Source organism: Fundulus heteroclitus, chromosome 12 (assembly GCF_011125445.2).
Source record: "Fundulus heteroclitus isolate FHET01 chromosome 12, MU-UCD_Fhet_4.1, whole genome shotgun sequence".
NCBI lineage: Eukaryota > Metazoa > Chordata > Actinopteri > Cyprinodontiformes > Fundulidae > Fundulus > Fundulus heteroclitus.
In genome coordinates, this window is record NC_046372.1 from 10,398,503 (window position 1) to 10,425,739 (window position 27,237).

Genomic DNA, 27,237 nt, shown 5'->3' on the forward strand with positions numbered 1-27,237 from the left:
GTAATCATGAAAGATGGAGTGTGAAGGAGGATAGGCTGTTGTCAGAGTCTGCTCTCTCTCTCTCTCTCTCTCTCTCTCTGTGCTTGTGCAGGTGTTGTGTTACAGTCAGTCGGTCGGATGGTGGGCGTGCTCCTACCTGCAGCTCCAAGCACTTTCCGCTGGGGAAACAAAGTGGGAAACCTGAGCCGCTCTGGACCACTCGCTGGGATGTTAAGCTAATTCCGGGATTACAGCCTCCTTTCAATCAAATCCCTGAAAAAAAATATATTTTCCCTCTTTGTCTGCCTCATCTTAGCATCTGTCACTCTGTCTGCCAAAAAAACAAGAGGCACCTCCGGCAGACTAGCTTCTCTTAATCATACACCATGACAAATGTGGAAAGTTTGAGCAGGACTCTGAGGATTTCTGCAGAAGTGTTTTTTAAGAGGGTGTAGAGTTGAACGCAGTCACATCTGTCAGACCTGATTAAACAATCAATGCCCAGTTATCAAGTCTCTGCACCTTTCAGGAGAGTTTAATCAATCAAGTGGAGGGAGGACTGCTTTTTGTCTCGAGCACTTCTGAGTTTGAAAGAGACAAAAGAATAACAATACTCCATCAAGCCGGAATGACTGAGACACTGATTGAGGACTTCAGCAGTACTTTTGTGCATCTTTTTTCTGCTGTGCATTTTACAGACAGCAGTGTTACATGAAAGACACAGCAGTGGTTTCCAAATCTGGGATTGGGACTCCACTGTGGGTTATAAAACTTTAACTGGGAGATCTTAAGGGGATCATTATGTGGCGCGGCAGTAGTGCGGATGCCGCTTAAAAGGGAGGCTATTACTTCCCTATGCGACTGTCTGGGGTTCGATTGCTGACTTTGGGACCTCTGATGAATGTCTTCGCCCCCTTTGCTTAATGCCCATCGCCTGCGTGATTGCTTTGAATACTTGTGCCAACAGATCTTTTAAAAATGACCAAAATTTAAAAGCACGTTCTGTCCGTTCTACATTTATTACAGAAGATAAACGAGTGATAAATAGTTAAGAAACAACCTTGTGATTGTCACGGTTATTTCTGTTGTCATTACACCCTCGTTTGATTGGTGAATAAGCAATAGCTGTACACCTCAACAATAGATAATCACATTTGTAAGGCTACAAGTCTTTTGTGAAATAAAAAATAAATAAATAATCAACCGGTCAATAAAATTGCTCACAGTTTCTTTTGGCTGCAGTTAAATTTAAAGATGAGATTTAAGAAAATGTCCCCATAGCATTGCTAATGTCATGTCCAACCATTGTGACTTCTTAAAAAAAGAAGAGCATATCATCTTTGCTACAAGGTTTCTTTTGGAGAAAATGGAAAGAGAGCAAGCTGATCCACCTAGCCTTTTTGGACCTAAAGAAGACACTTAAACCTGATTGCACATAAGCTGTGTTTGCACAACATGAGCTGTCTTGTACAAGTGTTGCATGATTTCCTGCTACAATCTCAACTCCTTTCTTCATCTGGGTTTGGGTCCGCTAGAAGTCTTGGATACAGAAATGTGTTCGGCCTCACACAGTTTGACTGTCACTGAAAGGTTTTGACAGGAGCACCTTCTGACATATTGCAACACCATTGCACAGCAAAAAAAAAAAAAAAAAACAATGAAGACGCTAACCCAGAAAAAGCCGTGTGAATATTACTATTACAGTTTGATTGGGTTTTCCAATCCACAACCTTTCTCTGAAGAGACAAAACTTTTCATGTTTGAACCAAACACCTTTTGGCTGAACTGATACTGAAGTACATTTAACTGCCAAGTCCATTTTTGCTAAAATCACTGGCTTCATGTTGAGTCAATCAATGCAGGGAAGTCCACATCCTGCTACTGTCCCACAACTTATAGATGCGTCCCATCTCTACATGTCTGACACAAAATGCTGATTTCCCTTATCAGCGTTCAGGCATTCTGCTCTGCGGACGCCTTGTAACGAGCCTTTTATTTTGCTCAGGTGTGTTGGAGAAGTGATGAATCAAAAAGCTCTTGAGGACTGGACTTGGATATACCATCTCTAACACATCATAACTTAAACTAACAGTGGGATTAAAAAAAAAAGTGAAAAATGATCAACCGTTAATGGAAATCATTTCTGTGACAGATTAGAATACACTAACGTCGAGCTGCATTATCCATCACAGAACGGATACCGGTGTGACATTTCAGCATTATTCTAAGGATGCATCATCGCTAAGTAGGCACAGTTTCTGCACATCAAGCACCATCAGAGAAACAGAATGAAAGAGCAGACTTTGCATAGTGTTAGCATCTAAAACTTTTAAATTGTTTATGACAGCATAATTTGACATTTAAAAGCTGAACTGCAAAGACTGGTTTGCCATATGAATGATTCCACCTTACCACCAAACATTTTCCACACACATGCACACCTGTATGTACATAAATGTCAGGAGATCACATCTATTTGATGCATTTCATCCCTCTGAGCGACAATATACAGCATACAAGAACCGGGCGTCTGCAAATAAAACTTCCACTTCCTTCGGGAGTTGTCGCACAGCTGTACGTTGAAGCAAACACGCGTGCATCTGAGCGTGCCTGAGTGTTTGTGTAGTCTAACCATTTCATTTCCCCATAGGAGGACTCGGTCTGGCTGCCACTGCCTCCGCTGGCACAGTTGCATTAACATTTCATACTGATTGTCTCTGTCAAAGTAATTCATCATCATCGGCTAAAAGACTGTGACTGGAGCCTTCCCCTGACACCACGTCACCCTCTGTCCTTCTCTGCTTTCTCTATCCATTCCTAATTTTCCAGCTTTCGCTCCTTTCCCTTCGCTTCTTGCTTCCTCGTTCCGCGTTTATCGCTAATGTCCGTCTGGCTTTAGTGATAAACACGAGTCTGGATCTTCTCGTTGAGGCGATGTGTCTGTGAGGAGAAGCAGAGTCACAGTTGACTGCACGGGTTTGGATTTTTAGTCCAAGTGACCTTAATCCTACTGTACTTTCTCTTAACTCCTTTTGTTTTTTAGGATGCACAGGAAAAAAAAATAACCGACCACCTAAATCAGGCCTGATCAGTAATTGGCAAGCCACAAAATAAGGACTCGGGCTGTTAAACTAATAAAGTCAGTGAAGATACAACTCTTTGGTGTGGATGTTGTTTGAGAGGGAAGAAGATACAAAGTTGCCTATTTTGAGCATCAGCCAGGTGTTTAAATGAGGTCAGGGGACGCATAAAGGGTGTAAAATGTTACTAGTAAGAGAAATATTCGGTCGGTCCTTCGGGCTGCTACTTGAGAACAACGGCTGAGCCCTCAGCAGATAACTAAAAACGGGACATTTTACAGAAAAGCAGCTCTGTTTCATCCTTTTGACTGGTCAAATTATTTCTGTCACGCTGCAGGTTGAAATGGTAAACCATTGCAAATCGCAGTTAATGTAAGGGTCTGATCAATCTACAGGGAAAACATGCAATCACTAATGTTCACACCTACCAGCGCGAACTTCTCTACCGGTTAAGAGTCATGCTAAACATGCTAAACACTACAATGAGATGCTAACGGCACATTAAAATGTGAACTCTGGTCTCTATTTTGTCTTTGTTTTGAAATAATAGTGAAATTCTGCGAAGCTGTGTAACACTGGCTGCTCTCTCACTCAGACACACAGTTTAATGACGCCTCTGGTCTTAACAGAAATTAGTGAATGATCACCACAGAATGGCAGCTTAAAGCTTCCCCATAGTTACAATAAATTAATGAATGACTTCATAATGTAAGAAATAACAGCTAGGCAAACCTTTTGTCCCTGATTCTTGAAATTGGACACAGTTGTTATTTACTCTGAACCATGAAAAACATAATGTTTTGATATTGTGCAGATTGATATGCTAACATTTGAGGAAAAAAGTCTCATCATAAAGAAGAAAATTACAAATGCTATAAATTTTTCTGGTTGTTTTTTCTTTATAACTTATCACCTGTCCCATTTCATGGTGCATTTAACTGTATATGCAGTTTTAGTGGTACAGAGACACAGATCTGTAACTATGTCTGTTTTTGAGAAAACCATTGTGTTTTTTTCACTATAACATTTCAATGTTAAGCCAGTTACATTTGCAATCTATTCAAGAAGCAGAAAAAGAATATTTCTTAAAGTTGTATAGAATTGGATCACGTCTACGATTTAGCATTTTATTTTTTTTTTTGTTGCTTGCTTGCCTGTGTTCAAACTGAAGAGTAGATTATCATCAGGGGAAATGTGATCAATAGATTTATTTGAATGTAATGGAATTGGAGAAAGCAAATTGTGAACCGTAGAAGGGGTAGGAGTGAAAAGGAGATGAATGAGGAGCAAGACGGGGGTTTCTCAGGGTTCAAATACTCACTCAGCTAAAGGCAACAACAGTGAGCAGACCTCAGCTGCTGTCACACAGGACTTAGAGAGAAAAAGGATGATAGTCAACGTCCTTTGGTCTTTTGTCTTGTTTCCCTCATTCCGTCTCCCTTTGATGAGTCCCTGAAGTACCCTGCTCCTCCTTTCCATCCACCCCTTCATCAAATCCTCCTTTCATCTGCCCAAATATGATCCCATCCAAACCATTACCACTAGCGGCACCACCGTCTCTAATCCAAGGACGAGGTCCACAGAGTCGCACAACAAGCATGAGCACGCACCCTCACCTTCACAGGCACACAATCCCCATCACAGAGACAGCCTGCAAGGCGGGAAGGCAGTCTGCTGGCCGCAACAATGAAATCAGCGCCGCGCCGACACAGTTAGGACCCCTAAAGACATAAGAGGATCAAGTTGCTCATCCAGCAACTTAAACCATTTAGCTGTTTGTACGTTTAATTCCAATTGACATTGAATTTTTAAAGGGAAAAACTATGCAAAGCGGCTACGCCAGAAGACAATGCTGAGGCTTAAGTACTCGACGAGCTGGCTTAAAAAGAGCTACTCTGGCAGAATGTGGGACTATTTCCTGTGAAAAGGGAATCGAGCATCTTGACAAGCAAGAAAGACTTACATTTCTGATGTAGAGTCAGTTTTATTTATTGACCTCAAGGGGAACCTTCAATTTGGCTAAATGTTTTATTTCAGCCGTTGACTGTAAAGGAAAAGTTCAGCTGTATGTTAAGGAGCATTACTGCTGTTACCTTAATACTCAGTGGAGACCTAATCGGTAAAGGAAGAAGAATAATTCAGAGGGGTAGTTACAATAATGCTAATACGTCTTTTCCCCCGTTTGACCAAAAAGAGCAATCCAATACCTGGATCACTCCTTCTGTTTTTGTGCACAAGCAAACTCATCAGCCACATCCATACAATCCCTGTAATAAATAACATCAATCAACATGTGGGATGCAATGTTCTGCTGGGAAGCCTCTGTACTTTGTCTGGTGTTTGCATTCTTCTGAACTTTTCTTTTAAATCATTATTTGACATGTGCACACCGCTCTACCTGTTACTGTGGCTCAATCAGGACAATACAAGATAAAACATGTTGCAAAAAGAGCGTATTAAAAAGGCCATAATCTTAAACCAACTGAACATCTACAGGAAGCACCTGAACCAGTTTGGGAATGTTAGACAAAATGATAAAGTGATAGAGAAAAAGCCCATAAAAAGATATCATTTCAAAAAGAAAAAAAAATTTTTTTATGCTATTTTATGCAACAACAGTGTGTAATAATCTGTTGTTGTACAAGTCTGCCAGTAAACTGGCTAAAGCAAAATCATAAAAAACAGTCAGGGCATAGCAAGCAACAGAATGACACACCTTCAGTCCTAATAAAGTAATGCAATCTATGTTTCCATCCAATTGTCATGCCAATTTTTAGCAAACTTTTAAAATGTCGCAAAAAAAAAAGAAAAAAAATGTGAATTAGACGTTTCCATCTACTGGTTGAAGCGACTTTACCAGTGTTTAAAGTGTATTTTCGTCATATGTTGACGTTGGCTGTAATGGACAGGAAGTAGAGGTTGCAACCTTGCATGGACCACGCATCTGAGAATATGAAATGTCATGTCAGCTGGTACTGGCAATGCTGCATAGTGTCCAGAGACTTCCAGCCATGTTTTTGCAGATTACAGGAATATCCAGGAAGACGGCGACACCAGAAACAGCTGATCAGTCCTGTAAGGTAAATGTTCGCAGCATCAGAACTTATTCGGCAAATGTTTTTTCCAGCTCCCGTTTAGCGCATTAACTCTTACTTTGGAAAAGCCAAAAACTACTTTGAGCGAGTGCCAAAACTTTGTATACAGTTATTTTAAATTTTGCCAATTACATCAATGCACAAAATGCGCACAAAACAAAAATGTCGAAGGTAACACGGCTGCTGTTATAAAACTGCTGTTCCCAAGCCTAAAAACCAGCAGACTGCAGATTGGTGACGTGAAAAGATAGTCCAACTAATTTATAATATAAGACATCTATGCATCTAACATTTTGGACAGAGCTACACAGGAAGAAGGGACAATGTTTTGCACACTAAGAAGGTTAACATGAAAACTGGTGTAAAAGCTGCCACTTACTAAGAACTTAATGTTGCTTTTTTTCACCTGAGGCTGCTGAATTAAGCATAGCTTATCACAGTGACATAAAACAAAAGTTTTTTATTAATAGGTGATGTATCTAAGGCTATAATCTGAAATACATTTGGGACAGGCTTTAGATACGTCACAGAAATGGATGCCTTGAAAGGATTTGTTTTCTGCTGAGTCTGTGGTCAGGATCTTACACAAAATTTTATCTTTCTTCCATTTTTAAAGCGTTGCCATTGTACATGCATGTGAATATTTACACAACTGTAAGATTTGGACTAAGTGATTAATCAAAATTAAGATTTTAACCAAATAAGAGCCTCAACCTTGTGGTGCCTTTAAAAGTAGCCATGAATAAAAAAAATAAAATATGCCTTTTAAAGGGTCGCCGTTCAACTGTTTTGGCCTTTCGGCTTTCTGCAACAATGGCAGAAAAGTGTGTTAATGAGAGCAACTTCATTGTAAATTCTGAACTACTGAAATGCATTATTTAAAGGGGAAATTAGGGCAGAAGTAAAACATGCAAACCAGACTGCATATTTGATCATGTATTTGGCAAGTTGACAACTAACTTCCTCCACCGACATTTAGCAACTTCTTACAGAAAACCTGGTTTGATAAAAGAAGCAAATCAAACAAGAACTACTTTACAATAAACCTGAGATAGTTCAGGTTTAATTTGAATGAGCTGACTGCAGAACTACTTCTTGTGCAATAGTTTGGTGCCGAGCCTAAATTTCAGGTCAGCTGCTGATATCATTCCCCTCCGGTGCCGTTTCGCGAGAAATGAAAACTTCAACCGAAATACGCGGAGTGAATTTGAGATTGTAAATCACATTTATACACTGTGTGTTAAATAATACATTATATTTGTTCCTTTCCCAGCTCAGGTTGCCTACTGCCAGTCTCCTGAATCCGGGAGTTTGTAAGTTAATCACTTTAGTGCGGCAACCTAGAAGATTTCATGTTTCATTTTCATTTTTTTCCTGTGCGAAGATAAGCCATCTGTGAAATGATACAGTGGGGAATCAAACACCTGTGGCACATTAAAGTGATTAAAATCACTCAGTGACAGGTTAGGAGAGATTTACGTGGTGGTTTGAGACGGCACTCAGGTGAAAAGTAATCAGGGAGGTTGATATTCCTATTAGAACTTGTAAAAAAATATATGTTTTAGGTTCAATGCTTGATATTATGAATATACAGAATGATTTACCTGCAGCCTAGGCTCTGCTGCGTGGCTAAGCATTTCTCCCTGGGGTTTTGTGAGCGACGGTCACGAAGAAGGACAGGTTCGCGTTGAATCCGAGGCATTTCTGTAGAATCAATCATGGCCGTGAAGGTATGCCGGCATCTGACATGTTTCCAGAAGCACTCAGTCATCCGCTTTGCCCTTTGACTCCTTCTCTACATCTGTCAAAAGACCGAGGCTACCGACCGAGGTTCTGTCAAAGCTGCCGCTGCGAAGTAAAGGGGCCCCTTCTGGATTGCTTTATAACGAGCGCACAGTTTGCATCCTCCGCGTCTGTTTGCTGGTGTGAGGTGAGCGGCTGGAGGTGGACACAACAGCAGCAGCAGCCGATAGCTAATCCCGCTCGTGCCGCGGTCGGAACAGCGGGTTTTCTGGAGGATGGTCGGATGTTGAATGAAGATTACACTACCATCACATTCTGCAGCTCAACATTAACGGGAATTCACGTGAAACAAACCGGTCAGCATTTGATTCCACCAAGAAAAGCGGTTGCAGCAGTTCCAGATAGGTAATGCTTCCAGGAAGAAAACCTGGGGAAACTTAATCCAGTCAGCAACTTACTGTTTAGCGCTCGGAGTACCTGGAAAACGAGCAGCTTACAAACGCGACTGGTTAGTGTTTGGGTTGTACGAGGATCAGTTGAGGACAGAGCCTGTTGCTGTGCAGCCACATGCAGTACTATAAAGGAACGATGATACAAAAACATCACCAAAATACATTGTTTTAATTGAAATGAAAGAGATCGTCCTGGATTCCACGCAGAGATAATCTCCGGGTGTGTTGGTGCGGTTCATTTCATTATGCTGAGTAACATTAGAGTCTCTCTGATGACGACTAAGTGCAGTGCACAGTTTGGTAGTACGGCCCGAATCGTAATTTCACCAACTGCGTCCAGATAATGAGATGAGCCAGAGTGACATTTAGACCCAAACCAGAGACTTTGCAGAAGTGTGCATTACCCTTAAACTTTTTGTTTTTCCTTATTTTACATTTTTTCATGTTAAATGCCCACATTTTCATCGGTACTTTAAGCGACACACAAGTAGCCCGTGATTATGAATTGAAAGAGACGGATGAATATTTTACTTTTGTTTAAAAGGTATTCTAACACATGAACACATCTAGCTCTAAATTTTGCAGCCTCCAGCCCTGGTTTGTCCTGTTTTTTTCCTCCTTTCACTTTCCCATCAACTCCGTCCCTGTCCCTGCTAAAGACTATATGGGAGACGTTATTAATGATGTCGGTTTTCCACCACACAAAGCACTTTGCCTTTACCCCAGAACGTTTAATTATGGTCCCATCTGACCAGTCCACCTTCTTCCACATGTTTGCTGTTTCCCCTTCATGACTTCTTGTGGCTTTCTTTCAACAGCGATTTGGGGAGTACATGAACGCTTGTCCTTTCACACTGCAAAAAGGGAACTAAAGTTAGTAAAATCTTCTTGAAACGAGTGTATTTCTCCTTAATTTCAGCAGGTAAATGAGATTATCTGACAATGGAATGAGTATTTTGAGCCCTAAAATAAGATAATTAGATACTATACTGCACTTGAAATTAGATGATTGAGATGAGTTGTTCCTATTTCCTTATTCCATTGGCAGATCATTTAAATTTTCTGCTTAAATCAAGGGCAAATACACTCGTTTCAAGATCATTTTACTTACTTCTAGTTCCTTTTTTGCAGCGCAGGTTCTCCCACCCGAGCTGTGGATCGCTGCATCTCCTCTAAAGCAACTAAATGCCTCTTTGCCACTTCTTTGATAAGTTCTCTCGTTGCCAGGCCTTTAGAAAGCATTGTGCCACCTTCTTCACGCTTTAGGGTGATGGAGTGAACAGTGCTCCGTGAGATGTTTGGTGTTTTCTCACTAATGATCGCCAACATGCCTCTGAGGCCTTCACAAAAAAGCTAGATTTATACCCAGAATAAAATTACACACAGGTGGATTATTTACTTATCAGATGTTTTCTGAAGGGACTTAGCTGGAGTTGATTGTATCTACTGACATCAAAGTACAAGGGGGGCTGAATATAAATGCAGTCTACGCATACGTAATGATAAAAATGCTTTTTTTTATGTAACAAAATCAAAAACTAGGTAGAACGCTCCTTCCATTTTGCCATTTGATGCTACTTTGTGCTGGTCTACCATTTAAAATCCCAATAAAAATGCACTGAGGTTTCTCGTTCTGACGTGATGAAACGTGACGAAATTTCACGGCTTTTGAATACTTTCTGCGATGCACTCTGTTTTGGCGGCAACACCTTCGCATACTGAGTGTGACCACCTCATTCACCAACAGATTAAAGTATCTCAACCCCCCCCCCCTCCCCACCCCTTGAACCACGGATAATCATCTTACCTTATAGCTACCGTATAAGTGCTGCACTTGCATCTCGAGCTGATTCAACAGAGCAGCAGAGATGCAACAACAACACGAGCTAATCCAAGCAATGTGCCTCGGTTGGGTTTATCTCAAGGGGGGGAGGGACTTAAAAGAGCGAGGGGTGGGGGCAAGCAGAGAGAGGGCGACTTGAAGCAGTCATTGTCCCTCTAGGAGCAGATTAACTATTTTAAAAGCAGGGGGATGACGTATGCTGCTTGCTCGCCGCGAAGGCCAGCCAGTGCTCTGAAACTCTGTGTGAGATCCTGTTCCTCCTTTTAATTGTTTTTTTTGTGGTTTTTTTCTCTCTACTGAGCAAATGCAGATTTTGCTCAGCTTCTCTCTCCGTTTTTCCTCACCTCCTTGTACAAAAAGGCGGCTAACAGGAGCTCGCGCGCCCAGCTGCTTCAGCCACAACCAGGACTGCCGGTTGCCATAAAGAAAACACTTGACGTACTGGGAGAGCTGCCAGTTGTTATTATTATTATCATGGTGCTGCAGCAATGGTACCCTTGAGGGATTGGGCGACGTAGGGCCTTTTGGGGGGGGGGGTGGCGTGGTCCGCAGGGAGCAGCACAAACATATGTGGGGGATACAGAGGATTATTCTGTTTGAGAGGAAAAAGTAGGGCACAGCAGAGGGTTGGATGTAAATATTACAAGGTTCTTCAAAGTGTGTAGGATGAGGATCGGTGGAAGAGGAGGGCAACAAAAACAGTGGAGACCCGTCAGCAAAAAAAAAAAAAAAAAAAAAAACTGTCTGGCAGTGTTAGATTTCTGTAAAAACCGCAGCTACTTATAATTGCAGCGTTATGCAACGAGCGCTCCAATAAAATTCACAAATTTCTGCCTCATAAACAAGCGACGTGTGGGAAATAACTTGTGAGTTTACCGATCTGCGTCTCCAGTGTGAAGTTTTTCACTTTTTGCCTCCGACGGAGGCAGCTCTCGTTCTGCGTGAGAGTATTGATCTTTTTCTTTTCACTCTCACTTTTTTTTCCGCCGTACCTTATTGATTTAATTTACAGACTTAAATTGGGCAAACAATGAGCTTTTTCGGAGAAAGGGTCTTTTAAAAGGATTGAAAACAAAAACGCGTTGGGCAGCGATAATGCACAAAGCCTCTCTACCTGCGTACACCCATGTATCCGACTCAGAATCAGAACAGAGGTTGGTATTTCACTTTTCTCCACATACCGTTTCATTTCTTGTCTTTTCTAAGCGCCTGCATGTAGGGATGTCCTGATGAGGATTGCCAGCCTCTGATACTGATCCAACTCATGAGAGGAGGTGTTTACTGACACAGATTCCTATTTCCATACAGTACTAAAGGTGTTATATTCAAGCTCAGACGCTTTGAAGTGCAGTAAAAGAACATGCTGTGTACATAAATTTTTTTTGGGATCATGGTATAATCAGAATATTAGACAGAACCAGACATTGGGCCCAAACCAGGGTTTCTACAGAACAGTTCTGATATGCTGTTCTAACTCGAGGTTAGAATATATTACTAAATACATATCTGATCCTTTCAAAGTCGAATAAACTCACGTCTTGCTGGCGATGCCTACATGAGGAGCAGTTTGCTGAGCTTCTAGACAAACGTTTGCATGTTTACTCCCTGATTTGATATGACTCGTTGCTAATTTGGCTCGAGACATATTCCTTTTTTGTTTTTTCTTTGGGGTTTTTTTTGTGCGGCACCAGTGGCTACCACCTGAAAATTGACCTGCTGCGTAAATCCAATTAACTTTGCAATCTAGAAACGTACAGAAAACTCAGCTTTGTTAGACAGGCTAAAACACATAAGTATGCAATTTTAATTTTGCAAGCTGGGCTCAAGGCAATAGGCTGTGATTTAAAAAAAAAAAAAAAAAAAAGCTTAAAAATGCACCAACAGACCATCATTAACAGCAGAACATGGGAACTGACTTTCATCAGGAGCTCAGATACCAGCAGTGTAGACTCTGGACTTGTCTCTCTGTTCAGTAGACGGATTACATCTTTTAGAGCTATTTTAATCTTCTTGACCCAATCGAAGCTCTTTTGCACTGCAGGCTACATTCACCCATTCACGCACATTATTCAGCAGATTGGGAGCAAAGTAGAGTTCAGTATGTCGACATGTAGTTTGGGAAGAAAGCGCCGGCCTATAAATCTTTCATCAGGTAAAGAACATATTCGTCCGTTTGAATCACAGCCACCCCATAAACATAAATTGAGTTTGTTTGGGACAGAAAAGCCACAGAACTGATGAGAAATGAAATTTCTCATAGACGAGGCAATTCAGTTCCCTTCAGTTTATATACAAACCACAATTTTACAACAAAAGTAATCTTTAGGCACTTTAAAACAGATCAAACTCAAACCCAACCACAAAGAATCTGAAATAAATAGGCTCAAGTCTTTAGAATAACCATCCAATCATATTGTCAAATTTAGGTCCAGTTACACACAGATCAATTTCAGTCAAGTTCCATCCATCCATCCATTTTCCGACACGCTTATCCATGTTGGGCCCGTGAGGGGTGCTGGTGCCTATCTCCAGCTGTCAATGGGCGAGAGGCGGGGTCATTTCAGTCAAGTTAGAAAATAAAATAAATCCAGTTGATCATATAATGCCTACTAGTACAAAGTTGTATATGTAAGGAAGTCAAGCTCCCTTTGCAGTGATCTTTCATCCTCAGTTATACAAACATCTCCACACTGCAGGGGTTGTTTGTTGTTTGTGACATAATGAAGAAAACATTAATTGAATGTTCTGTGTATTCTGGAGGGAATTTGTGTTGCAAAAAGCAAACAACACGGTGAGAGAGCCGAGAGCTTTAGGATAAAATGAAGTGAGACACAGAGATTTGTGAGTTTTTTTTTTTTTTAAAATAAAGATTAGAGGGACGGCCTTTGCATCAAGGTGACAAAATGCACGACTTATTACATGATCAAGTCAGTTTGACTAAAAACAACAAAACAAAAAAAGCATTGTTAAAAGATTATACCACAAATGTTTTGTACTTTTTTGGCCCTTATGACCTTCCCTGACGATGCATCCAATATGAATTTTCCCGCTTTGCTTTGAGGTCTGACCAGGCAGTGCAGATATCGATCAACATCAACTTTTCTGTTTTAAGGACATTAGCGTATAAAGTTTTTATTATTATATACTGTGGGTTTATTGGTAAAGGTAGTAGTTTTAAATCCAACAGAACCTGAACGCATTACAAAAATATCCTATTTAACCTTCAAACCATTTGTCTTTAAACCTTTATGTAATCAATGCGCTCTTCTTTGATCTGAAGATCAAACATGGTGGGAGTTTTCAGGTTTGATGCATTTACTGAACAGAAACAAATGAGATATTTCAGTATTTGGATGGCCCCTCGTTGATCAGAGCTGATTAACGAATAATAATTGCCCTATTCCATTCTCGGTCTGACTGATCAATCTTCATTTAGGAAAAACATCCATATTGGGCTTTACAATGGAATGGCACCTGGAACTTTTGGCTTTAGAAAGTAAAAACAAAATCAAATCTGTGTTTTCTGTTCGTTCAAATACGCTAACCTTGCCAGATAACAAGATAAAAACAAGTCTAGGGTTTTTTTTCTTTTCTTAAATGGGTATGAGGAAATATAAGCTGCAGCTCAGTGGATACTCTCATGTTTACTTAAAGGCAAACAAAGATTGGCACTGGAGAGGCATGGAAATGCAAATATATTTCCCCCTGATACCACCATGTTCTATTAACCCTCAGAAACAGCACCAGGGATGGAAAGATGTGAAACAAAAAAAAAATAAAACAGATTAAACATGCACACTGGAATCAATAGATTCCCCTTGCCTCTTTCTTTCTGAATGTGTAAGAATAAGCTGGATGTGTATTACAATAATTCACTACGGAGTCATATTTTCTCCTCTCCAGTCACACGGTAAACTGGTCCTCTAGTGTGATCTGCATAATGCATGAAATCTCTGTATAGACCGTCTGAGGGGAAATGAGGTTAGGCGGCAACAAAAGCAAGCAAGCAAACTTCATGCATACGTGTAGAACTTGCAGTTTTAATGAATTATTACATAAGCCCATCGGTGCTTTTACTGGAGACTGAGCCGGGCTCCTTCACAATCTAAGGGGGAAACATCCCGTTTGGTGCACAGAGCAATCCGATATAAAGGAGCAATCCCTGAGCCCGGCCACACACACACACACACACACACACACACACACACACAAAGACATATTGAATGGGCGCGACACACACCAATGCACATGACGGCATTTTTTGTGATTCGTCCTGTCACTCTCCTTATATCTCTTTCTCTCTTTCCTTTTCCAGTTATTCAAACACACACACAACCAGACCAACACAATTCAGGGTCATCATAATGAGGCCCTCATGATGAGCGACAAACGGAGGTAGGAGACGGCCATTCACGGCACCGAGCCGCGGAGTCTCCTCAACCTCGCTATCTGGCACCGGCCCCAGTATGTTTCTGCGTGTGTGTGTGTGTTTGTGTGTTTGTGTGTGTGTGTGTGTGTGTAAGCCCTAAATGAGAGGCCTGCATGGTATGACCTCAGCCAGAGACTTCCCTCCTCCTGGTCCTGACACACACACACACACACACACACTCAATAGAGTGCAGAGTGCTCCCAGCGTTCCTGGCAGCACCAGTTAAACTAAACTACTCCTCCACATCTTTTAGATGCTGTGAATTTTCTCCATGTCTTCCTGCTTCTCCTCTTTTGTTGCTGCTTTCTTTCATCCAGGCTTCTTAAATGAGACTCTTTTTGTCGAATCTGAGGTGCGCAGCTTTGGAACTAGTCTCGTCAATGCCAGTCATGTTTTTCGCCAACCCAAACGGAAGCTACGGTGTAAAATGCAAAGTTTTCAAGTTGACTATTTCACATAATTCATAATTTCACAAGCCTAACTTCAGTCTGGAAAACTAAAACCTACCAAAGCCATTTTTAGCTCCTAAATATGTTCATATACATTTACTTTGAATTAATCGCAGACATTTCTACCAAGCTAAGAATTTAGATGTGGGAACCAGATAATGGACGGACGGACGGACGGATGGATGGATGGATGGACGGACGGACGGACGGATGGATGGATGGATGGATGGATGGATGGATGGATGGATGGATGGATGGATGGATGGATGGATGGATGGTTTTAGACCTTACGTTATTTCCCGAGTGCTTGACAGTCCTTGGTATCGTACCTAAATGCTGCCAGACGGTGGTGGCAGCTTCTTCAGTCATTTTGTCCCAGAGTGTTGACCGCCTCCCCCAACAGACCAAACATTAAAAAAAAAAACTTCCTTTCATACTTCAAAAGGAGAGTCTCAACAACAGTCACCATCACACCTGCCGACCCACAACCACAGCACGTCGCCAGATAAAGTCGCCCGCACTGCAACAAATATGGTGTTATGTTAACATCGTTACTCCCCTTATGAATAATACATCTCTGTATTGAGTGCAGATGGTGGGCCAGGATATGCACCAGCAGTTCTGATTAAGCAAAGGGGAGGCACATCTCTTACTTTGAATTTAAGAAGAGGGGCCTCAAGAGAAGAAAAGTTGCCACTCAGCACAGCACGTGTATTTCCACTTACTTGATTATTTAAAGGATTGCTCAACAGATCACTAAAATTCTAAGATACTCTGCTCTATACCTGCAGCCATATGAGTATTCTTACCCTGCAGCATTTAATTGTGAAAGCTTTGTATTTATTAGAATTGTTAACATCTAATCTGATATTTAAGGCAATTAGATGTTCAAATCTATATCCGCCTATATAAGTAATTTATGTTCAATTGCATATCTCTAAATTAGGAATACAAACCGGGGCCACTTTATGTCTAGACTGTATATAGCAATATTGAAAGAATATTGTTGGTGGTAGATGCAGGGTTGTAATGCACGTAATGCCCCAGAGGCTGATGGATGAGGAACCAGAGAGTCAAAGTAAATTAAGACAGCTAACAGCCGATGTAACAGCAACAGATGAACCAGGCGTGACTATCAGAACAAGGCAAAGACTGACACATGAAGACCAGAATTTTACTTTCACAGAACAGCTACATTGATTAAATAACAGAAAATCTGATGTGCATGGAGAGGGCTGGCAGAACAAAATTACAGAGACCAAAAAATACAGGAAGGATGAGACAAATCACCAGGACGCTTACAAAAACCCAACAATATAAGACAATCATGAAATTTGCAACAAGGGAACGTCACAAACACCCCCAAATGCCTTGACAAACTGTTTCTAATCCAATAAAAAATAACATTCCCTTTCATCTGCGCTCAGGTTGTCGTGACTAAATTCAATTCAATTCAAAACATTTAACGCATCTTATGTATCATCTCGCCTCCAAATATTGCCTTAAATACACAATGAATCATTTCCTTTGAGCTTCCGCTAAAGGCAGAGTCTGAGATTTGCATGATTCATGGCAACGTATGTATAGTACAGTTCTATACGTGGCTGCTGCATAATTCATCTACATTACAGGATCACATCCAACCAAAGCAAATGTTAGATCACTGAAAACAAAGTGTATGTTAAATTTAAACGAGCTTATCTTGTTCACTGCAGGGAGAAAAGTTTAAACGCTGGCGGAAAAAAACACCAGATCTCTGTTTAGCATGTCAGATGAACAGTGATTTCCTTTCTGGAAAGAAATACTGCGTCATAATGTGAAATCTGAAACTCAGAACCAGACGTCAGCACAATTTACACCTGGATCTAAGCTGAATTGGGGTAACTGTGCGCACTAAGCGATGAAAATTTGCAGGGAACGTTGCACAAGGGTAGAGAATAGTTGTCCAAAAAAAAAAAAAATGGATGCAGGGGTGCCCTGGTAACAAGCTAAATGAATTATGGATCTCCTGAATTCCCCGACCCCTCTGCTCCACCGCTATCTCTTCCTCTCTCTTTGTCTGTCAAAATGTGATGAGCAGGGAAACTTAAGACGCAGCTTTGAGTGTGAAACCGTATCCCTCTCTGGAGGTTTTAGCCATTTTGTTGAATTTGCATCTTAACAACCTTTTCCGAGTAATTGAAAAAGTGGTGTCAGAGCCCAGAGTCTTGATCTCTGATATGGTAATTACCTTCCATTTACGTGAGAGACTTTCAAGGAATCCTGAAAGCAGCGGATGTCTTTGAGGGGGAAAGCGTAATGACCTGCATATGTCTCCTTCTTTTTTCTTTTTTTTTAACGCTACGAGAAAGCATTTGGAGGATTTTTTTTTTTTTTTTTTTTTTTTTTTTTTTTTTTACATATGTGGTTAACACATATGTCTTGATTATAAGATCCAGTAAAGTTGTCTAACCTTCAAACAGAAGCTGAGGGGAATAGTCAGTGATCAAAACATAGGGTGAAAAGTCCACATTTTATGTGGTTTTTCCACCACTCTAAAATGATTTCCAGAAGCGAGAACACAGCAATTGAGTTTTAGAAAAGCCACTGGTTTGGTTTTAGGATGTGAGCATGTGTGCTGCAGGTGCAGAGTCATTGCGGACCGAATAACTCCTCATTTTCTTTGAGAGACGCGACAAGAATTTGGGCGACGCTGACAACGGCACTCTTCAGTATGGTGGCTATTCTTACAGGAAGAAGCAGAAGTGGCTGGGTGTTTAAAAGTGCAGTCGATCTGCATTTTTTTTTTTTACGGAGATATGTTCACGGTTCATTCGGGTTGTTAGAGTGCAGGAGAGAGTAAGACCACCAGCAGATAACATGAAGGCTGGACGGAGTACTGCAACGTTGTTCTGTTTCATCCTTTTGAACTCCGAACCTCTCTCTCTCTGGGTGAGGCTTGATTTAGAAAACGTGTGCAAACATTTGGAAACCTCAGGGTTAAAGTATGACTCTAAATTCTGTAGTTTTGTAGCTTGAAAATAGTGAAAGAGTTTCCTACGGGTCCTGATCTCTCAAACGTAGTGTGACATCACTTCTGCATCCAAGGCTACAGAAAGAGCTTTTCGGTGCTGTTGTTTTATCTTCCTATTTCGTAAACAGAAATCCAAACGTAGGGAAATTGTTATTGCCAGATAAAAGCTTTCAAAAAAGTTCTGATTGGTGCGTCTCCGCTTAAGTTATATCAAAATTTGATGGTGAAAATGCTAGAGTTGGAGTTTAAAACAGGAAGCTAAATTATATAAAATAAAAGTGCCTCCTGATGCATACCAAAAAAAAAAAAGAAAGAAAAAAACAGCTGTAAATTAATGCTTAGGTTTACATTTTGTGGTGCTGCAATCAATTTACTGCAACACAGACGTCTCTCTTAACAGCTTTACAGACTTAACAGCCTGCTAACGGTGTTTAATCGTTCCAAATATACCAAGAACGTGACAGCTGGCATACGTTGATTGGACTGCTGCTGGATCTGGAAGCTTTTATCATTGGATAAACATTTTTCTCTTATCTGGTTTCTATAGGTGTCGATGCTGTGAAATGTCAAAACAAAGAGATCAGACGGGCTGCTTTAATGAAGACAGACAACTCTGTCTTTCACAGGTAAATATCATGCAGCCCTGATGCAAGTATGCCTGCAAAACTATTTATACCCATTTAACCATTTCTTCAGGCTGTGACTGCTAATTTCACATTAACGTTTTCAGATTGTGTGCAAAGCATTGTGAAGTGAAGGACAAGGTTCCATTGATTCCAAACTTTTCATAGACAAAAAATGTTGAAGAGTATATATTTTACAAAGCTACCTTTTGCTGCAACAGTAATAGCCACAAGTCTTTTGGAGCATGTCTCTACTAGCTTTGTACATCAGGAAATGTTTTTGCCCATTCTTTTTTTTCAGAATAACTTAAGACCAGTCAGATTGCCGTCAGAACATTCATGAACAGCAATTTTGAAGCATTGGGACCAATTTTCTATTGTATTTATACAGGGACTTTGACTAGGCCACTCCAACATATGAATATGCTTTGATCTAAACCTTTCTGCATTGGCTCTTGCTATAGGCTTAGGGTCATCGGGCTGCAATGAAAGTGACTCTGTTTTCATTTTATTAATAATAATTTATTATTTAAAAAATAAATAAATAAAAAAGGAAGATGAATCTGTGCCCTGGTCTTTTTTCCACGATTCTCTCCTGTTTAGCTTCAGCCATCTTCCTGTCAGCTCTGACTAGCTTCCTTCTCCCTACTGAAGAAAAGCGTCCCCTCAGTATGATGCTGCCACCCCCGTGTGCCTCTATGGGAATGGTGTTCTCAGGTTGGCATCCAGCATCAGTTTTCTTCCATGCATAATATTTTGTACGCAGGCCAAAAAGCTACATTTGGTCTTAACTGACCAGAGCAACCATCCTCTACATGTTTGCTGTGTCCCATAAACGGCTTGTGGTGAACTGTGCCCATGACTTCTCGTGGTTTGTCTCAACAATAATTTAGTTTACATGGACGATCATGTCTTGATAGGTTTGCTGTTGTGCCATTACTCTTGTCATTTTTGGATGACGGATTGAACAGAGCTCTGTGAGATGTTCAACATTTGGGTTTCTTATTGTATAACCTAACTCTGCTTTAAACTTCTCCACAATTTGCCGCTGGCTGTTTATTGATGTTCTCTAACAATCCTCTGAGGTCTTCACAGAACAGCTGTTTATGTAAGGGTATAAAACTAACGTTTTTTTTTATGCTGTACCAAATCATGACACATTTTTTATATTTTTTATTTGACAACCACATATCCTGCAAGCAAGGAGCGGTGCGTCACTAATTCTTGATTTTATTTTGGACCACAGCTCTACAAAAATTACTATTATTAAAATTTTTTAGATAAGAAATGTTTTAAAAAGCCAATTAAGCTGTGAAAGAATACATTCTTTTGATTTGCTGAGCCTGACCTGCTGGGTGGCACACAAGGCAACAATTCTACACAACCGTCGTCGTCACATTCACTTGATTAGCTTCAAAGTAATTTTTCAATTAAATTGCTCATTTTGAGAGCCAGTCCAGGCACCGATCACGGCCAGAAGGAGAGGGAATAAATGCGAGGGCAGCTGAAGCAAAACCCTAACCCATTAAATGGTCAATGACACCATTGTAGCTGAAATGCTCTTAATTTATGTTCTTTATAGCTATTAAAAGCAAACTATTAATTTTTGCTTCTTCCGCTGTTTTCCGTGGTTTAAAATGCCTGAAACTAGATTAAATACTGCTTGGGTCAAAAAGGCTAAAAGGCTCATAAAAGCTAAGAGAGGAGAGAAATCATCAAATTAAGCCTTTACTTATTAAAAAAAAAAACTAAGCATCATTCTTATTGCTACTAATAGTTTCTCCCTTTATGTCCCCATCAGAGACATGGTGCTAATTGCGCTCATGACATTATCCCTTGGTATACATGTAAGTCTTCCTCAAAGTCCCAATCAATACAGAGTTTGTTAAAGAGCCACTAATGTCTATGGCTCCATGCCTCGCAGACGCTAACGACCTCGTCTCTGGATGCGGCTACGACAGCTGAAGACACCCAGCACACCCGCCGATCAATACTTTCTCATGCACTCTCTGTTTTTTTCTGCTGTCCATCTCACCGACCGTCTCGTGGGTTTTATCTCTCGCGCCCATCTTTTTCGCTTTTTCCTTTCGCCTCAGTCATCTCAGCGTCTTATCTCTCATCCGTCTGTTGCTAACAAAGTAATCGCTCTCTGTCTCTTTTACCCCAAACACTCTCCGTCTCTCTCTATCTGCTCTCCTCATCTTTTCCATTCCTCTTTCAATCATTCACTTTGTCAATCTCAATCTTTTTCTGTCAGTCTTTTTTTTTTTTTTTTTTTAAGCGTTCCCTCTGTCTTTCCCAGCCCGGGCCAACAACCTTATTGTCCTCGGGTCGGGGGGGGGGGAACAATGTCGTCCCACATGGGGCCCCGCTGCAGTCCCGGCCGGGGAGCACCAGAGAACACCCATAACTCAACGTTTCAACGGGGCCGCCGGATAAAGGGAAGCCTCACACATGGCTGACTATGTGGGTCAGCCTTGGATCATTTAAAGAGGAGGAGGCCAGCAACTGGCACCAGAATCCCCTACTGAGTGTGTGTATATGCGAGTGTGTGAATGAGTGTGTCATGTTGCCTTGCAGTGTAGTTGTGAGCAACTCATCCGAACCCCCCTCTGCTCCTCCACCTACCCAACTCCACAATCCCAGTTTGTCCCAGCCAGCTATTCTATGGGAAACCCGCTCGTCCACATGGCCGCTTCCCGACACCCCCTATCCTCCTCACAGCCGCACCCCGATGCCTTTTGTGATCAGCGGGGACAAAACCGGGGGGCTCCTAGGGGCCACCAATTAGTCCTTCCCCATGGGGTGACATGACCAATGAATAGAAGGAACCCCCAAACTGTCCACGCATATAATCTCAACCTCCCTTTTATAGTCACAGTCGCACAGATTCAACTTTGTTTTCGGGGAAAGGTCCTCTTGATTTAAAGGCATGGTCCGCTGGTCCTAAAAAACGAGCATCCGGAGGCCAGTGAGTCACTTTGTCTGAAGAATAGGATGAGACTTGTTCTCTGCTCTGTCTGTGTAAAGATGGCCGTGGGAGGGGAAGGGGGGGGGGGGGGTTAGTTAAGAGAAGGTGAGTTTTTCCCATCAATCACCAAGTGACATAAGCAACAATAGCAACTTGGAATCCATTACCTAAATAAACAATGACATAGCAGGAGAGTCTGCTGCAGGAACTTAAGACGAAGGGGGCAGACTATGTAAACTAAAGTGCCAATTGAGTAGACGCAGGGGGAACAATCAAAAAGGACAATCGGACTGCTGGTGAACCGAAACATATGTCACAGTGACGAAACGTCTCAATAGTTGCCTTGCTGCTTCTGTGGGACCCCCACCATCCACTTCTGACTGGTACTAAACTGGTTTTAAAGACAGAAAAGAAAGATTTTAAAAGCCCTTTGATGACATTAATTTATACGTCTGAAATGAGAGGCAATTTCTTCTTGCTTGGAGCTTGATTTCAGAAATCTATAATATTAGCGTTTAACAACCATTAAAACCAAGGGCATGCGGCGCAGAAAAAAAAAATTGATCGGACGCTGTAGTGGTCCCCGGATCAGCTCTGCAAATTTCAAAAGCCAAACAGGATTTATCGGGCGCCTGAGAGGAGAAAGTTCTGGTGAATTTCAGAATAAAATCACCCCCGCCCACTTATGTTAACTTGACTATCGGAAAACAAAAGCGGCAACAGAACCACGAGGCTGTCGGAGGAAGAAATAGGATATTTATGCACACGGATAATGGGTTTTTCCATAGAAAACAAAACCGTAGCTGTTAAGTAATATCAGCTTAGCATGGGATGACCAAAGGACCCCAGAAGACAGTCCTCATTTTAGATGGCCTGTCCGTGGCTAAAACTGTCCCCGCAAATTTCATCGGGTTATGAATGAAGCCAAAATGTAGCGCACAATAAAAGCTATTATGGTAGCTGGCTGCAGACAGAATTACAGACAGAGTAGTAGAAGAGGAGGCGAGAGCGCCGTCACGCATCCTTTGACCCGTCATAACGGCTGATGACGGGGGGGGGAAGGGTCATTAAGGCTGGTTTCTGGTTCATAGTTAAAACATCTTAACTCTAGACTAAAGATAAATCCCCGATTACTTCTTAGCCTTCATGTGGGATCCCCTTAAATCGTCTTCTATCTCTTAAAAACAGTTAGATTCAACTAGTTTATTTGTATGAGCAATTTGGCGTCCAGGCTGCTTTGCAGACAGCTCCCGATGCTCACAAATCACTCTAATTAACCATGAATTTAACGCACATTGTGCTAACGTAAATTAGCTTCATTTAGACCTTCTTTCTGTCCAAACCTTCTCTTTACGTTAACTTTTAAATGTAAAGATTAATGACGTGTTATCTTTCCATCTGTGCCTTTTTAAGAAGGAACGTCGTGTGACGTATTCATGGTCCTAAAGCACGCACACACACAAACTGCCGGATTAACATGTTGTTTTCTCCTCCTACCTTCTGCGTTGACCTTTTGGCTTACGGCTTATAGAACAAGATGGAAGTGAGGAGCAAAACAGAGAGAGAGAGACGGAGCTCAGACTGACAAGAAAGAAGAAAAATGGGAGACGCGTGGATTTCTCTGGAACCCACTTCTCCTATTGTTCCCTATATCTGAAAAAAACGGAAAGTTGAAGGTTGTACAGCGACCGCACATTTGAATAAGTACCGAATAAACTTGCAAGGGATGATACAGTGTACCAAATCTAGCTTCAATTACTGTTGCTTCTTTGCAAACCAGTATTTCAACTGTATGTAAAATGTAAAATATTCTGGCGGTTTAATAATGACCCTTAAGAAGCAATTAGAAGAATCCAAAAAGCCAAACACAAGCAGAAAACCTGTGTACTCTCAGAAGGAACGAACGGGTCTCATTGCTCATCATCAGCAGCAGCAGTAGTCCTTCATCAGGCCATTTAATGCTTGGCTGCCCGACACAAGCTGCATCTTATCTTTATTTCATTCAACATACCTGAGGAATGCTTTTCCATTTAAAAAACGTTACAAAAGGGCAAGGCTCCCTAGGTCTGCAATTTACGGACGGCGATTCACCGCCTCAAACACAAAGCCGAACTTATGGTGAGCATTGGGGGTGTTGCTGCACAAGGCTGACGGTGTCACTAAAAGCATTTCCCACTGATCTTCCTGCACACTGTTATTTGTTCTGTGCCACGAAACAGCTGCTATGCCATCTAAAGGTGAAATCCGCAGGGTGGAGATGCTTTGTGGGTTCCCGCTGAGGAGGGAGGGAGCGGTGGGTGCTGCTAGGCAATAGATCAAGGACTCAAGTTCCCACCGAGAGATATAGGAAGAACAAGGGGGGGGACGGACGTTGCAGCTGGGGCCTTAAAATAGCACCCCCAATTGTAGCGCAGCGTTAACCCAAATGATGGCTGGGTCCGGCCAAGCTCTGCAGAGGTCTTTTCATTTTGGACTACCTCATGACACTCTGTAATGAGCCGAGACAGAAACAGAGATCTCAAACCGAAGAGATGAAAAGAATGGTGTTTATTTCAGCGCGAGGTTTGGGTGTAAGGTGTCTCAGGAGCCAAGGCACGACTTGTGTGTATGTGTGTGTGTGTGTGTGTGTGTGCAGCGAGCGCGCGAATGTGTAGCGCGTCTGCATCATCCATCAAACTTGTCAGATTAGAAGCTTACGGGTAACGACTTCAGGGGAATGTCAGACAGGCAAACAACCACCCACCCACGTTTCCCCCCCCCAGACACTCATCTCTGTCCACTTAACACACAGCGTGTTTGATGACAATGTGACAGAAGCAGTTTGATATTATTATTATTGTAAAAGCATAAAGGAATAAAGAACTATCTAAGTTACAGGGCCCAAACTCAGCACATAATATGCAACGACTAACGCTCATTGATATTAGCGGGTGCAGATTTAGCTGAAATTACTCACAACAAAAGCTTCTAATAGTTGGTTTTCATCAGGATACGTTTTACCTTTTTAAGGGTTGCGCCTACTTTCGACTTCTGGGGTAATCCAGTTAATTTATCCACGTTGGAACTCGAGAATTGCTAAAAAGAAAATATGTAGCATCAGACTTTGCAATCAGCAATGTTATTTCCCAGTTGTTACTAATGTCAAGCACCCATCTGGGCTTGTTTTTGTGTACGAATCTCTGGATATTACAATGATTTAGTAGTCATTTCCTTGTTTTCCAATGGTAATAATTTGTTAGCAGAAAAAAACTATTTGCAGTAAAATGACACCTCCTATGATGTTGTATAATTTGTTCATCAGATTGTCTTAAACATTACAATGTGTCTTGTGCCTCTTCTGCTTCTTAGTCTACATTTTATTTTCTATATTTAGCCTTATTATCTCTGAGGACATATCTCCCTTGAGGACATAAATCTTTCTCTCCACCTTCTAATCTGCAGCACCACAACCTAGGTAGATAATATAAAATAGAATGTTATTTTGCTACATTTTTCCAAAACAATGAAGAAACTTTATATGTAATTGCGATGTAGCCTAATGGACATGCAAATGGAACATTAAATAAAACTGGAGTAAATAATCAGCAATGTTATGATTCTGGACAACGAACTTGAGCCGTTTTCATCTTACGTCGCTGTGCATTCACCAAAAAGGTTTTTTTTTTGTTTCTTTTCATCTGAACAGATTCCATTGCAGAGCAGCTTTTCCCAAAACAAAAGGGGTCCTCCCTTTTCTCCCTCGCTCTGTCTTTATTAAAATTTCCTTTCTGGTTTTGCCCCCAACTGCTCTGCACAATGTTGCTGTCCTACGTCTCCCTCCACTCCTTTCTCCACGCTAACCCTCCTCCCACCCTCTTCCGCCCAAGTTTTCTCAGGGTCAATTAAGCTACAGTAACTAAACAGCCTTGCACCCTGTCACATTCCATCGAGGCGTCTTCTGTGAGGGACTACAACTTTCTCTAAAACAAACGGGCTCTGAAGGAGCCAGCTTCGGCGGCTATTACCATATGAACAACTCACTTCCTAAAGCACAATGAACTACCTTGACAGAGTTTCTTTGGCCTCGGGCTGTCCTTCGTGGAACTGTGTTATTAATGGGGCATAAAGGAGGGTCTGTCTGCCCTGGTTTTCTTCCTCTGCTCAGAGCTGAGCTACCTGGCTTTGCTTTCCCAGCACTACAAGCCTCACCTCACGAGAGGTCGACTTAGCAGCACAGGCGCTCACTTCCACTCACCTGCAACACATAAATGTTCACAGCAGGGATGGGCAGAGGCGCAGAGAACACGAAACGTGAAGCAGAAACTTTTATCTCTAGCTCAGATTTTCACAAAGAAAAAGAAACATTTCAAATGGAAAGAAACTGTCCCGTCTACAAGAAGCCGTCCGTCCATTTTCTACACCCGAGTTACTTTTTTGCAATATCAAAGGACATCTTGCCGCCAGAAGACAAAAGGCAAGAGGGTATACCTTGGACAAATTGCCAGGCCATCACCAGACAAACGATCATAAATGCATGAGTGTGAGGAACAAGCAAAAAAAAAAAAAAAAACAATGAATGGATGCCAAAAGGCATGCAAACCCATCGCAGAATGGCCCCAACCAGCATTGGAACCCAGAACCTTCTTGGGGAAGGGGAGCCTATCCCCCTGAAGGCTCGGTCATTGAGACTAAAGCATACATGCACTGGAGCAGGTGGCAGCTGAGTGTGAAGTAGCCGGGATGAGATCCAGCTCCTCTAAGTCCAATTCACCAGTCCATTAAAGGACCAAACATTCCACATATAATCTTAAAATGTAGGTCGAGACCTATACAAGTGGCTGAAATGAGCTTCCTCTGTAAGTGGCTGGTCTCAGGCCTTGGAGATAGGGTGAAGAGCTCTGTAATCCACGAGGCTAGGAGCAGAGCCGCTGTCATTGTTTAAGCATCGCATTAGGGTGCCTCCAGAGCGCCTCATCTTGGAGTTTTCTGTGGCATTTGCCTCCGGGACAAGTCCCCAGGGAAGATCCAGAAATTGTTGGAAGGACTATACAAACCCTTCTGGCAAGAGGATGCCTTGAGAACATTGAGAATGACAAAACAGAAAGCAAAAAAAAAGGAACATTTCTTTGTTCTGTTCTTCAGTCTTCTGAAGTTGTTGCATGTATCCTTCTCTTTCTCTTCCCTAAAACACAGTTCTAACCCAATGTGTTTAGTCAAACGCTTTTCAATGTGCCTTTCAAAGGACGCTCCAAACGCAAGAAACATCCTCTTATGCACAGTGATCAGTATGGGTTTAACAAAAAGGTTTGTAAAGACTGCACTACGCAACCAACGTGGACATTTTTCCAACAGTGCCGTACTGGAAAAGACGAGAAGATGCCAGAAAGCGGAAACAGCAGAACGATTGCTGCTGTAATTCAGTTCCACGATACCAGAACAAATCTGGAACGTCAATTGTTCCCAAACTGACACTAAATGCCGCTGTCTTGTCTTATCTTTCCAAAGTAACTGGGCCCAAGGACAAGAGTAATATTTCTTAGTCCACCTGCAGGAAAGAGGATCAGGCGTTTACCATAATCTG

At 41.7% G+C, this 27,237-nt stretch overlaps 1 protein-coding gene and 1 long non-coding RNA gene across 5 annotated transcripts in view; one reads left to right on the plus strand and one right to left on the minus strand.

Moving 5' to 3' along the window:
• The window catches only part of LOC110368976, a 34,292-nt gene extending 10,856 nt beyond the window's left edge, over positions 1 to 23,436 (plus strand). The window contains exons 4-5 of the long non-coding RNA XR_004932039.1: positions 18,631 to 18,709; positions 23,209 to 23,436. This is a non-coding gene — a long non-coding RNA (uncharacterized LOC110368976). The remainder of the gene's footprint in view (positions 1 to 18,630; positions 18,710 to 23,208) is intronic.
• Positions 1 to 27,237, minus strand: part of sema6a (sema domain, transmembrane domain (TM), and cytoplasmic domain, (semaphorin) 6A) — a 166,501-nt gene that overhangs the window by 117,619 nt on the left and 21,645 nt on the right. The window lies entirely within an intron of this gene.